General features: G+C 48.4%; 1 protein-coding gene across 2 annotated transcripts in view; it reads right to left on the minus strand.

Moving 5' to 3' along the window:
- The window catches only part of sh2d5 (SH2 domain containing 5), a 118,180-nt gene that overhangs the window by 30,298 nt on the left and 73,089 nt on the right, over positions 1-14,793 (minus strand). The window lies entirely within an intron of this gene.

Below are 14,793 nucleotides of genomic sequence, written 5' to 3' on the forward strand. Positions count from 1 at the left end.
CAATTCCGGAAGTTTTAGAATACTCATGGACAAAGACGAGAGTGGTCCTAAAGGAAGACTGCTAAATTGGGGGAAGGCCAACTATACCAAAATTCGGCAGGAGCTGGGGAATGTGGATTGGGAGCAGCTGTTTGAAGGTAAATCCACATTTGATATGTGGGAGGCTTTTAAAGAGAGGTTGATTAGAGTGCAGGACAGACATGTCCCTGTGAAAATGAGGGATAGAAATGGCAAGATTAGGGAACCATGGATGACAGGTGAAATTGTGAGCCTAGCTAAGAGGAAAAAGGAAGCATACATAGGCGACTGAAGACAGACGAAGCTTGGAAGAATATCGGGAATGTAGGACCAATCTGAAACGAGGAATCAAGAGGGCTAAAAGAGGTCATGAATTATCTTTAGGAAACAGGGTTATGGAAAATCCCAAAGCCTTTTATTCATATATAACGAGCAAGAGGGTAACTAGAGAAAGGGTTGGCCCACTCAAGGACAAAGGAGGAAAGTTATGCGTGGAGTCAGAGAAAATGGGTGAGATTCTTAACAAGTACTTTGCATCAGTATTCACCAAGGAGAGGGACATGACGGAGGTTGACGTTAGGGATAGTTGTTTGATTACTCTAGGTCAAGTCGGCATAAGGAGGGCGGATGCGTTGGGTATTTTAAAAGGCATTAAGGTGGACAAGTCCCCAGGTCCGGATGGGATCTATCCCAGGTTACTGAGGGAAGTGAGAGAGGAAATAGCTGGGGCCTTAACAGATATCTTTGCAGCATCCTTGAACACGGGTGAGGTACCGGAGGACTGGAGAATTGTTAATATTGTCCCCGTGTTTAAGAAAAGTAGCAGGGATAATCCAGGTAATTGTAGACCGGTGAGCCTGACATCAGTGGTAGGGAAGCTGCTGGAGAAGATACTGAGGGATAGGATCTATTCCCATTTGGAAGAAAATGGGCTTATCAGTGATAGGCAACATGGATTTGTGCAGGGAAGGTCATGTCTTACCAACTTAATAGAATTCTTTGAGGAAGTGACAAAGTTGATTGATGAGGGAAGGGCTGTAGATGTAATGGACTTCAGTAAGGCATTTGATAAGGTTCCCCATGGTAGGCTGATGGAGAAAGTGAAGTCTCATGGGGTCCAGGGTGTACGAGCTAGATGGAAAAAGAACTGGCTGGGCAACAGAAGACAGAGAGTAATAGTGGAAGAGAGTTTCTCAAAATGGAGAACTGTGACCAATGGTGTTCCACAGGGATCCGTGCTGGGACCACTGTTGTTTGGGATATACATAAATGATATGGACGAAGGTATAGGTGGTCTGATTAGCAAGTTTGCAGATGACACTAAGATTGGTGGAGTAGCAGATAGTGAAGGGGACTGTCAGAGAATACAGCAGAATATAGATAGATTGGAGAGTTGGGCGGAGAAATGGCAGATGGAGTTCAATCCGGGCAAATGCGAGGTGATGCATTTTGGAAAATCCAATTCAAGAATGAACTATACGGTAAATGAAAAAGCCCTGGGGAAAATTGATGTACAGAGAGATCTGGGTGTTCAGGTCCATTGTACCCTGAAGGTGGCTGCGCAGGTTGATAGAGTGGTCAAGAAGGCATACGGCATGCTTTCCATCACCGGAAGGGGTATTGAGTACAAGAGTTGGCAGGTCATGTTACAGTTGTATAAGACTTTGGTTCGGCCACATTTGGAATACTGCGTACAGTTCTGGTCACCACATTACCAAAAGGATGTGGATGCTTTGGAGAATGTGCAGAGGTGGTTCACCAGGATGTTGCCTGGTATGGAGGGCGCTAGCTATGAAGAGAGGTTGAGTAGATTAGGATTATTTTCATTAGAAAGACGGAGGTTGAGGGGGGACCTCATTGAGGTCTTCGAAATCATGAGAGCTATAGACAGGGTGGATAGCAAGAAGCTTTTTCCAGAGTGGGGGACTCAATTACTAGGGGTCACGAGTTCAAAGTGAGAGGGGAAAAGTTTAAGGGAGATATGCGCTGGGTGGTGGGTGCCTGGAACGCATTGCTGGCGGAGGTGGTAGAGGCGGGCACGATAGCGTTATTTAAGATGTATCTAGACAGATACATGAATGGACAGGGAGTAGAGGGATACAGATCCTTAGAAAATAGGTGACAGTTTTAGATAGAGGATCTGGATCGGTGCAGGCTTGGAGCGCCGAAAGGCCTGTTCCTGTGCTGTAATTTTTCTTTGTTCTTCTTTGTTCTTTGTCTGCATGGGTTTCCTCCAGGTGCTCCGGTTTCCTCCCACAAATCCCGAAAGACATGCTTGTTAGGTGAATTGGACATTCTGAATTCTCCCTCTGTGTACCCGAACAGGTGCCGGAGTGTGGCGACTAGGGGTTTTTCACAGTAACTTCATTGCAGTGTTAATGTAAGCCTACTTGTGACAATAAGAAAGATTGTTAAGATTATTATGAGGGTGAGAGTTGCCCACTTACGACCTATTGCCCCTTACCCAACAATCACAACGACAAAATCACCCCGCCCGTGAAAAATCCCACACCGGCCCCCCAATACTCGCATCTTGTGATCTCTGTTGTTTCAGCTCCTCCATCTCTCATCTACATTCAGTTTTCCCTCAGCTTATAGTTTCTGATAAAGTCATTGGCCTCCTCTGGGGATTGGCGACAAGGGCAGGGGGTAGCTCTCAGTGGCTTTCCCCTGCCAAGTGCTAGGTCACTCAAACAGGCACCAAGTGCTCCAAAGGAGCCTGCAAAAAGCCCCAACCATGTTTCCGGCATGGTGGCTGCCCTGCCCGCTGCTGGTTGATATCAGCGACGATAGGATGAGGCTCTTAAACGGAGATTAACTGACCATTTAAGGGCCAAATGGTGGCAGGGTAGGCAGGGCATCAATGTGTCTTCCCACCCCTGACTTAATCCACCTGACACCTTCCTATCTTATTACAAACCCAACCTCAAACTCACCTCAGAGAAGGCATTAAATTACATCCTGTGTCTCTGATGCGCAATACCTGGTACTACCACAGTCTCTAGGTGAGGATGTGCCAATCTGCTTCATTGAAGAGATGAAATGACTCAGCTTGGTTACACAGGTCCCTAATTCTCTGTGCAGGTACTGGGCTGTTTTAGACATCTGATAACGTTAAGGTTCCACTTAAAAGCCCATAAATGTTTGGGCACTCCTGCATCATGGGCCCTGAAGCAGACTTATTTAAAGAGCCAGACATCTTTAAATGAAAATGAAAATGAAATGAAAATTGCTTATTGTCACAAGTGGGCTTCAAATGAAGTTACTGTGAAAAGCCCCTAGTCGCCACATTCCGGCGCCTGTTCGGGGAGGCTGGTACGGGAATTGAACCGTGCTGCTGGCCTGCCTTGGTCTGCTTTCAAAGCCAGCGATTTAGCCCTGTGCTAAACCAGCCCCATCTTTATTATAGGTAAGTAAATTTATGGAACTTTTTATATTGGAAAGTGTCTGCAAGTACGCTCAGATGTTTTTGGAGGTGTTTTTCTCCATTTAGCAGCGAGTAATGCCACATTCTCACAGGGAGGGCAGAAAAACTAGTCACCTGTCCATACAAAGGTTGCAACAGGTATGGGACAGCAGTGACAATGCCTCTGGGTTTGCAACAATGACAGATATAGCCAAGTCAGTGGAGAGGGCAAACTTCACGCCATTTCTTCCAAGTTGGGGCCAGACTCCTTCCTACTCCTTGACATTGACAAGTGGCTGTCTGACAGCCGACCAATGAACCCAGCATTTCGGTGTGTATGCTCAGTCAGCGTATCCCTGCATGCCATCCCATCGAGGCCCTCATCAGAGTTCTCTGCAGCAATGTTTGTCTGTTATTTGCCCACAGGAATGCTCACAAGCAAACCATCCTTTACCCCAACTGCTTGCAACTCACTGGGTGCAGATCCCAACTCTTTACAAGAATCCAATACAGATGCGGTGTTAGTGTCTGAGCTGGAGGCTGCAGATTATCTCTGCTGTGCTATTGTTCTGTGCCTTCATGCTTGGGCTACTGCGACTGTGCTGGCACCAGTGTTTGCGTCTACTATAAAAGTACTACAGAGGCTGGAAATCTGAAATAAAAGCAGAACATGCTGGACTTGGGTCACTGTCTGGGCGGTGTCTGCACTTCCTCCCCATGTCTGTGTGGGTTTCCTCGAGGTGCTCCAGTTTCCTCCCACAAGTTCCGAAAGATGTGCTTGTTAGATGAAGTGGACATTCTGAATTCTCCCTCAGTGTAGCCGAACAGACGCCGTAGTGTGGCAACTAGGGAATTTTCACAGTAACTTCATTGCAGTGTTAATGTAAGCCTACTTGTGACACTAATATCTTTACATCTCAGCAGGACAGGAATCTGTGGAGAGCAACAGACGGCAAGATCCACAGGCCTAGCCATGCTCGAACGGGAGCGCCGGGATCAAGAATCCACCCACAATGGGTGGGACCAAGTCGCACTCTCTTAATTAGGCCTTAAACCTAATAAGGCCTACCTACCTGCGATCTACCGACCTCCCGATATCTGAAGGCCTCCCCAGGAGGGTCCCCAGCCGGATATTGTTCAGTACTGGATCCAGGCAGAACAATGCCTCCCAGGTATTGGGGGCCCCTGGGTGGCCAGGAATAGTGCAGGGTGGCCCCCCCCCTCCCGGAATGTGGCACTACCTTGGCACTGCCTGGCTGGTACCCTGGCACTGCCACCCTAGCAAGGCCAAGGTGACCAGGTGGCACTGTCAAGCTGGCAGGGCACTGCCAGGGTGGCAGTGCAAGGTGCCAGGGTGGTACTGCTAAGGGTCAGGGCCCAAGGAGGGTCATGCCCATGAAAGGAGGGTGGAGTGGGATATGAAGGGTTCAGGGGGTGCAGGGCAGGTAAAAAGGTTGGGGGTGACGGAGATCCTGGAAGGGGGGCCTCTAAGGAGGCTTGGGGGGGCCAGAAGAGGGGGCCACCAAGGACCCCATAGCGGGGTGTCCTCACTTGGGGGGTAGGGTGGGGTAATGCCCATGTGTGTGGGGTGACTTTGCCCATGGATGAGGGGTGTAGCTCACTTAGAAATCGGGGCATTTCAAAATGGCAGCCCAATCTCTGACTCTAGCTCCCCAGCGACGAAAATAATTCGAAGTGTGGGCTAAACCGGTGAGAAACTCGCCAGGGCCCAAAAAAGTGACTACGTTTCATTGAATAGCGGTGGGGAACTTCCAGCAAAATCTGCCACAGATGTCACTTAGGGCACGATCCAACAGCCAAGCTGCACCCGATTGTGGGCGGGATCACATTTGGCAAATCTGCATATTAGAGTGAGATAGTTAGTCTCACTCTAATGTGCAGATTCCTGAGGCACTTGAGGCTTAGGGATTCTTCCCCTTTGCCTTGGACACCTAGGGTGAGCGCTGTTCAGCACTGATCCCCACAAATGTGGACCAGATGGATCAGCACTCGTTGGGGTCTCCAGGGTATCAGAGACCGCAACTGCATGCTCTTCAGACAGGGTGGTGCCCTGGCACTGCTGGTGCCATCTGGGCATGATGGCAGTGCCCACCTAGTACCCTGGCTGTGCCATCCTCTCATAGTGCATACAGGCTGGGGGGGAGTTGGGGATGCGTTGGGCCACAGCGATTGGGGCGCCATTTGACTCTTGCTATACTGGGGAGTTCTGGCGAGCGGAGCAGTGTACAGAATGGAGCTATGTGCAGCCTTGGCAACACGTGGCTAAACACGCTCGCTATGAGACTTTATTCCCATTTAAATGAATCGAGCCCTTGGAAATTTTTCCGTTAGAGCGCGCCCAGGTTGATGATGACTCTTCGTGCAATGATCCGATTCAGCTGATCTGCTGAGTATTTCCAGCATTTTCTGTTTCTATTCTAGCAATTTTTGAATATCTGATAGCAGAAGATCAGAAGGACAAAGATGTTGTGAGGGAAGGGGCTGGGATGTGAAGCAAGAGGTCAATGGTCACAGCACAGCAGCCAGATAGCAGGTTAAGGATATTCTGGGAATTGAGAAGGAGCATTAATCAACAACATACCATAATGCTCTCAGCAATATCATTTTATGTGGGCCCTATCACAACCAGTACTATTTTGTAGAGAACCATTTCCTCTGGAGGGTTCAGGAGATGCAGGCATCCTTGTCCCCTGCTCCCTTCTGTTATGTGCTACCTTGTCCTGCAAGAGTGAGGACTGAATGTCAGTAGTTGTGAAGCTCTGTGTTTGGGTGATGTGCCTGCCCGAGCTGGAGGTCTATGGAGGCAGTGATAGATGAATGTGAGGCCGGAAACCTTGCTAGGTATGTGAGGGTACGGTTATATTTGGATATTAGGCATGAGTCCTGAGTGCCAGGGAGTGCTGCTGAGTGCTGATAGGAGTGTGGTGCATTGAGCAGCACAAGAGACTAAGGTGGAGCAGTGAGCAGGAGATGTCTGGTAAAGATCTGCACTGTAAATTCTATGATCTATGAAGATGCATTCAATGGTGTTGACCACCTACATTAGGGCAGTAGACTTCTTGTGGGACTGCTGCAAGGTCCACTGGTCCAGACTCTGAGAGCTTATGATCCTGGACACTTGCTACCACCTCCTTCTGAGGGTGGAGCTCACAGGTCTCCTGCACTCCTCCCCACCCTCATGGAACAGTGTCTTTCTTCCAGCCGGCCTGCTCAACCCATTCCTCCATTGCTGCATCCATCAGTCTGGATCCCTCTTTGTGCCCTGGAGTTCAATTTGTAAGAATCTCCATTGCAGTAGCCTTTTCTCCACTTTGTCTTTAAGCAAAAGCAAGCTGGATGTGCCACTTGGCGTGTGGCAATGCTGTTGGCATCTCCTGGGCAGAGCTCACCAGCAGCATTCAAAAAGGGAGACTGGCCCTGGAGGTGCAGGAAATTTTTACCACAATCATTCAGATGAGATGGAGAGATTCATTTTGTGTCTCACCCACTTTGATCTAATCAGGTGTGGGTATGACACAAACTGCATTTAGCCCCAATGTCCAAAAATTAGGAAGAAAGAATTCCACATCCTCCATCATTGAATTCTAATTCTAATGAAACTCTTTGAAGCATTGTTACAAATGCCTTATAGCTAAGGTCATTACACTTGGTAACATTTTCCTCTTTTAAGGTTTTATTTCAATCACGCATTAAGCTCCATTTAAAACTTTCAACACAAACCCACAATTCTTTTCACTATCAAAAGTAAGCTGTTGTTCAATGACATACAGTAGATTGTAAGTTGTTATATTCAGTTATTTTCGAGTTTTGTTGAATTACGTTGGAGTTAGGGAGATGTTCTACAGATAATTTTCTTCTAAGATGTTTACCATGACTGGTAGGTCGGTAGGATAAATTCCATGAGAGGGAAATGTGTGCCTACACTGTGGCTGGAATTGGTATAAGGGGCAGAACAGCCTATTCTTGTTTCCTTCTTCCTTATCTTAGATAACAAAATTGAAGGTTGTCCAGAATCACGGAGTAGAAAAAAAATTCACCTTGGATTTTGTGTACTAAAAATCTAAAGGACATTCATCTCAGCCAATGTTCTGTACATATCTGGCTACTGGTCAAATGGCAACCCGAAGTAAAGGAAAATAGCTGGATCGTATTAGTTAGAATGTTCCACCCATTAGTTTAAAGATAAAACTATTTTAATGTCAAACTGAATGATTCCATTTTCAGTCACATGTATGTTTAATCTTTTTTCCCTCCCCTGCACATTTATCAGCAGAGACAGAGTGCAGGTAAGCTACCCTCAGAATTTCAACAAATTGATCCTTGATCTTAACACTGGAGGTTAATGCAATCAGACCAGGGTCCTTCATCTCATTTTTTCCCCCTCACCCAGCGAAAAGGTGCCAAGCCAGGACTGGTGATCATGCGGAGAAATAAATGGCCCAAAACTCTGTTACTGTGCTTTTTCCATACTTTGTGCTGCATTCCTTTATGCTTCTTACAAAACACTCAACACTGACATTTTTCCAAAATACACAAACAGATCAGTTTACAGCTTAATGATGAATTAATCCCTCCGAACCCAGTTCAGAAGCATTTCATGTCCCTGCTTCCTGGTAATTTTAAATCAGTCATTGCATGAAGAATTACCTCACGCTGCCAAATATCAAATGGATCCATACTGATATCTCCACCCTCCTTTCCACTCCTATTGCTATGGCACACCCCATAGGACAACAGCTCCACGATCTGGACCAAGTGTTGGCAGTGAATGTTAGCGGCTATTCCATAGAATCCCTACAAGGCAGAAAGAGGCTATTCAGCCCATCTAGTCTACACTGGCCCTCAAAAGAGGACCCTACCTAGCCCCATTCCCCCGCCCTATCGCCATAACCTAGCCTGCACATCTTTGCACAGTAAGGGAAAATTAGCATGGCCCACGCAAACACGGAGAGATTGTGCAAACTCCACACAGATAGTCATCCAAGTCCAGAATTGAATCTGGGTCCCTGGCACTGTGAGGCAGCAGTGCTAACCACTGTGCCTCCCCAAATTCCACCACAAAGAGCTTCACAACGAAGCTCAATTCTGTCTTCCCATTGCTTATTTGTATGGTTCAGGGCAAAGCATGAAATACATTTCTAAACTGAAGAATTGGGGAGCTTGGGCACTTAACCCTTTTGAAAATTCAGATACGAAATTTGATATATCTATGGATCTGGATAAAAGCAAAATATCTAGACTTCTGGTGATGTCATGTAGGGGCAAGACACACAAAAGGTGGCTCCCGGTTGGGTCTTTGTTTTTGATGTCTTTTACTCATTTTTTCGCCTGTTGTGGGTTTAGAAATTGCTCCTTGATAAGTCATGTCGAAAATGTCACCAAAGAAGCTCGTCTTGAAGAAAGCTCAGGGGGTAGCCCATCGAAGGTAGGTGAAGGAGGGAAGATTGCCACCGCGTCCATTACTTTAGCCACGTTGGCGGTAATGATGGTGCAGGAGCTGAAGAACTTTGGCAAGCAAATGGATTGGCAGTTTGAGCGGCAGGGCAAGGAGATAAAAGAATCCTTTAAAGCCACTGTCGAGGAAACTTTAGGCCGATTCGGTGAAGACTCCGAATGTGGTTAAAGCGCAGGGTGAGACTTTGAAGGAGGTGAAGGAGGCCCTAATGTTTTATATATTTAGGCAGGGCCACCCTGCCCTGTATACCAAGTTCCATGAGTTATGCACAGGGAACCGGGCAGAATCCCAAGGATCCTTGTAATGCCGCCAATACTCCTTTACTACAAAAAAGGGAGAAAAGTCAGACTACTCCAACCGTGGGATCACCGCTCCTTTCTATTGCTGGGAAGATGCTGGCTAGGATACTTTTGAACAGGCTTGTACATACATTGCTGAAGAAAACCTTCCAGAGAGCCAGTGCGGAGAAATTGGTTGAGTGGCAGGCAACAGAAAGTAGGGATAATGGTTAGGTACTCAAATTGGCAGGATGTGACTAGTGGTGTCCCACAGGGTTCTGTGTTACGGCCTCAATTGTTCACAATCATTAACTTGGAAATGGCATAGAAAGTCATATATCCAAATTTGCTGGTGACACAAAGTTGGGTGGCATTGTAGACAATGTTGATGACAGCATAAAATTACAAAGGGATATTGATAGATTAGGTGAATGGGCAAAACTGTGGCAGATGGATTTCAATGTAGATTAGGTGAATGGGGAAAATTGTGGCAGCTGGATTTCAATGTAAGCAAGTGTGAGGTTATCCATTTTGGACCAAAAAAAGATAGATCTGGGTAGTTTCCAGATGATATGAAACTAAATTCAGTGGAGGTCAAAAGAGATCTGACGGTTCAGATGCATAGATCTTTAAAATGCCACAAACAAGTACAGAAAATAATCAAGGAGACTTACAGAATGTTGGCCTTTATATCCAGAGGACTGGAATATAAGGACACCGTAGTTATGCTGCAGCTTTATAAAACCCTGGTTAGACCCCACTTGGAGTACTGTGAGCAGATCTGTGCACCATACCTTAGGAAGGATATTTTGGCCTTGGAGGGAGTGCAAAGTAGATTTACAAGAATAATACTGGACTTCAGGGGTTAAGTTATGAGGAAAGATTATACAAGTTAGGCTTGTTTTCGTTAAAATTTAGACGGTTATGGGGTGATCTGAACAAAGTCTTCAATATATTAACAATAAAAGACAGGGTAGATAAACTGCGTCCATTGGTTGGAGATTCTATAAATAGGAGGCATAGTCTAAAATTAGGGCCAGATCATTCAGGAGAGATGTTAGGAAGCACTTCTACACACAAAGGGTGGTAGACTTTGGACGTCTCTTCCCCAAATGGCAACTGATACAAGATCAGTTTTAAATTTTAAATCTAAGATAGATTTGTTAAGTGAGGGTATTAAGGGATATGGGCCAGATAAATAATTATTTGTTAAGCAAGGGTATTAAGGGATATGGGCCAAAGGCAGGTACATGATGTTATGCCACAGATCAGCCATGATCTCACTGAATAGCCTACTCCTGCTCCTGGGCTTTTGGCACCCAAGAGATTGGAGGGGTTCACTTTGATTGGTTGCCTGGTGGCCAATAGATTGGTCAGAGACAGTATTCTTCCCGACAACCAACAGCGATATTTCCTGTCAGATTGGGTTTTTCGGAGAGACCTCGGAAGAAGCCACTGGACTTTCAAGGTGGAAGCATCTCTCTATCTCTGCTCTGCTGCCTACTGTCTGAAGGCAGAAGATTCTAGACCCTGAAAGAGAAGCTGTCACTCTTGAATGCTGGCTACCTGCTATTTCTGTGTATCTACAGTGAAAACCATTACTAACTGAAAGAAAAGATAACATCCATCTGAAAGCCTAGATTGAAGAAAGAAATTTAACAGCAAGATGTCATAAAGGGATTTTCACAGTAACTCCATTACGGTGTTAATGTAAGCATACTTGTGACACTAATAAAGATTAGATTATCATTATTATTACTATAAGTTCATAAATCATCAACTGTAGGGGCAGAATTAGGCTATTTGGCCCATTGAGTCTGCTCCACCATCTTTGATCCTAAAGCGGGACAAGGACCCACTGCAATGTGGATCGTACAGGCCGATCTCGCTCCTCAACGTGGATGCTAAGTTGCTGGCAAAAGTGCTGGCTACGAGGATCGAGGACTGTGTCCCGGGGGTGATTCACGAGGACCAGACGGGATTTGTAAAGGGCAGGCAACTAAACACCAATGTGCGGCGGCTCTTAAACGTGATAATGATGCCAGCGGTGGAGGGAGAGGCGGAGATAGTGGCAGCTATGGACGCGGAGAAGGCCTTTGACTGAGTTGAGTGGGAGTACCTCTAGGAAGTGCTGCGTAGCTTTGGGTTCGGGGGAGGGTTTATTAGCTGGGTTAAGCTCCTTTACAGAGCCCCGGTGGCGAGTGTGGTTACGAATCGGCGGAGGTCGGAGTATTTTCGTCTGTACCGTGGGACGAGACAGGGGTGCCCCCTGTCCCCCCTGTTGTTTGCATTAGCAATTGAACCCTTGGCCATATCATTAAGGGAGTCTAGGAAATGGAGGGGGGTGGTCCGAGGGGGAGAGGAGCATCGAGTGTCGCTTTATGCAGATGACCTGTTGCTGTATGTGGCGGATCCGGTGGAGGGGATGGTGGAGGTCATGCAGACTCTACGGGAGTTTGGGGATTTTTCGGGCTATAAGCTTAATGTAGGGAAGAGTGAGCTTTTTGTAGTACAGGCAAGGGACCAAGAAAGGGGGATAGGCGATCTACTGCTGAGGAGGGCGGAGGGGAGTTTTCGGTACCTGGGGATCCAGATAGCCAAGAGTTGGGGGGCCCTACCTAAACTGAATCTGATGAGACTGGTGGAGAAGATGGAGGAGGACTTCAAAAGATGGGACATGTTACCGCTCTCGCTAGCGGGTAGAGTGCAGTCGGTCAAAATGGTGGTCCTTCCAAGGTTTCTCTTTGTGTTTCAGTGCCTTCCCATCGTGATCACCAAGGCCTTTTTTAAGAGGGTAGGCAGGAGCATTATGGGGTTTGTGTGGGCGAATAAGACCCCGAGGGTAAGGAGAGGGTTTTTGGAGCGCAGTAGGGACCGAGGAGGGTTGGCGCTACCGATTTTTGGGGAGCTACTACTGGGCACCAAATGTGGCGATGATCCGTAAGTGGGTGATGGAGGGAGAGGGGGCGGCATGGAAGAGGTTGGAGATGGCGTCCTGGAAAGGAACGAGTCTGGGGGCGCTGGTGACGGCACCGCTGCCGCTCTCGCCGTCAAGGTACACCACGAGTCCGGTGGTGGTGGCAATGCTAAAGATTTGAGGCCAGTGGAGACGGCACAGGGGTGCAATGGGAGCCTCGGTGTGGTCCCCGATCAGGGGTAACCATCGGTTTGTCCCGGGGAGGATGGACGGGGGTTTCAGAGCTGGCATCTGGCGGGGATTAGAAGAATGGGTGACCTGTTCATTGACGGGACGTTTGCGAGCCTAGGGGCACTAGAGGAGAAGTTTGGGATACCCCCGGGAAATGCTTTCAGATACATGCAGGTGAGGGTATTTGTGAGGCGGCAGGTGAGGGAATTCCCGTTGCTCCCGGCACAGGAAATTCAAGACAGGGTGATCTCGGGCGTATGGGTGGGAGAGGGCAAGGTGTCGGCAATATACCAGGAGATGAAAGAGGGGGAGGCGTTGGTAGAGGAGCTGAAGGGTAAATGGGAGGAGGAGCTGGGGGAGGAGATTGAGGAGGGGCTATGGGCTGATGCCCTAGGGAGGGTTAATTCCTCCTCCTCGTGTGTCAGGCTTAGCCTGATACAATTTAAGGTGGTTCACAGAGCGCACATGACGGGGGCGAGGCTGAGTAGGTTCTTTGGGGTAGAGGACAGATGTGGGAGGTGCTCAGGAAGTCCGGCGAACCATGTCCATATGTTTTGGTCATGCCCGGCACTGGGGGGGAGTGGCGGGAACAATATCTAAGGTGGTGAAAGCCCGGGTCAAGCCAAGCTGAGGGCTAGCAATATTTGGAGCAGTGAATGAGCCGGGAGTGCAGGAGGCGAAAGAGGCCGGCATTCTGGCCTTTGCGTCCCTAGTAGCCCGGCGAAGGATCTTGCTAATGTGGAAGGAGGCGAAGCCCCCCAGCGTGGAGGCCTGGATAAATGACATGGCTGGGTTCATTAAGCTGGAGAGGATAAAGTTTGCCTTGAGAGGGTCTGCGCAGGGGTTCTACAGGCGCTGGCAACCGTTCCTAGACTATCTCGCGGAGCGTTAGATGAAGGTCGGTCAGCAGCAGCAGCAACCCGGGGGGGGGGGGGGGGGGGGGGGGGGGATGTCTCGGGAAGGGGGGTCTGCCTGGGGGGTATTTGAACAAGAGAACACATGAAAGATCTGAAAAACTGGCATGGACGGGAGGAATTCAGTGTACAAAGCTCTGTAACATATCGTTTTACCATGTTTATATCTTGCTATGTGTGTTTTCTTTCTATTTTGTTACGAGGGCGGGTGGGGCTTTTGTTTGTAAGAGTGAAAAATTGTGTTAAAAAACTTCAATAAATATATATTTTTTAAAAAAGAGTCTGCTCCACCATTCGGTCACGGCTGATCTCATCCTGGCCTTAACTCCACTGTCCTGCCCATTCTCCATAACCCTTCAACCCATTACCAATTAAAAATCCATCTAATTCCTCCTTAAATTTACTCATTATCCCAGCATCCACCGCACCCTGGGGGGTAGTGAATTCCACAGATTCACGACCTTTTGGGAGAAGTAGTTTCTCCTTAACTCTGTTTTAAATTTGCTACCCCTTGCCCTGAGACTATGACCTCTCGTTCTAGAGTGCCCCACAAGAGGAAGCATCCATTCCACATCTACTTTATCCGTACGTTATATCATCTTGTATACCTCAATTTGATCTCCCCTCATTCTTCTGCACTCTTTAGCGTATAGGCTGAAACTGTTCAGTTTCTCTTCGTACGATAAACCCATGTGACGGGATTCTCCGTCCCGTCAGATTCTCCGGCAGAACGGAGAATCCCGACGGCGGAGAATTCAGCTCCTCATCTCTGGAATTAACCGAGTGAACCTCCTCTGGACTGCCTCCAATGCCACTACATCTTTCCTCAAATAAGGGAGCCAAAACTGTACACAATATTCCAGGTGTGATCTCACCTACGCCTTGTATAGTTGCAACAACACTTCTGGGGTGGGATTCTCCGGAAATGAGGCAGAGTGTCCGCGCCGTCGTGAAAGCCGTCGTATTTCACGACGGCGAAATTGGCCGCGGGCACGATCGATTCAGGCTCCGAAAAGGGGCCAGCAGCGGGGCCACGAGAAACGCGGTGGGCGTGGCACAAGAGCGGCGGCGTCATCGCGCGACGCCCGGCTGACACGCACCGTGTCATTTAAAGTGCACGATCCGCACACAGGACCCAAACGATCGAGATGGCTAAGCCCCGCTGTGCTGCTCCCAGGTACCGGGACAGTGATCTCGAGACGCTGCTGAACGCCACAGAAGAGTGCAGGGCCATCTTGTGCCCAAGACGTGGGCACTGGCAACCAGCCAGCACTGTGAGGCGTGGCTGACGTGAGGTGGGCACCGCGGTTAGCACTGTGGGGCACACCCCCCCCGGTCTAGAGACCAGTGCTGCAAGAAGCTCCAGGACCTCACGAGGGCTGCCAGGATAAGTACCCCGAGGGTTCCCCCGGGCCATACCCCCCTCCCCCCCATGTCTCGCAGGGGGCGTGGGGGACACCATGTTGTACCCAGCCCACATGGTCAACACCCCCCCCCCCTGAGAGCGGCCACGGCGTGGTGCCCAGGGTCCCTCACCCATTCATAATGTTACA

Source organism: Scyliorhinus torazame, chromosome 16 (genome assembly GCF_047496885.1).
Source record: "Scyliorhinus torazame isolate Kashiwa2021f chromosome 16, sScyTor2.1, whole genome shotgun sequence".
In the NCBI taxonomy this organism is placed as follows: domain Eukaryota; kingdom Metazoa; phylum Chordata; class Chondrichthyes; order Carcharhiniformes; family Scyliorhinidae; genus Scyliorhinus; species Scyliorhinus torazame.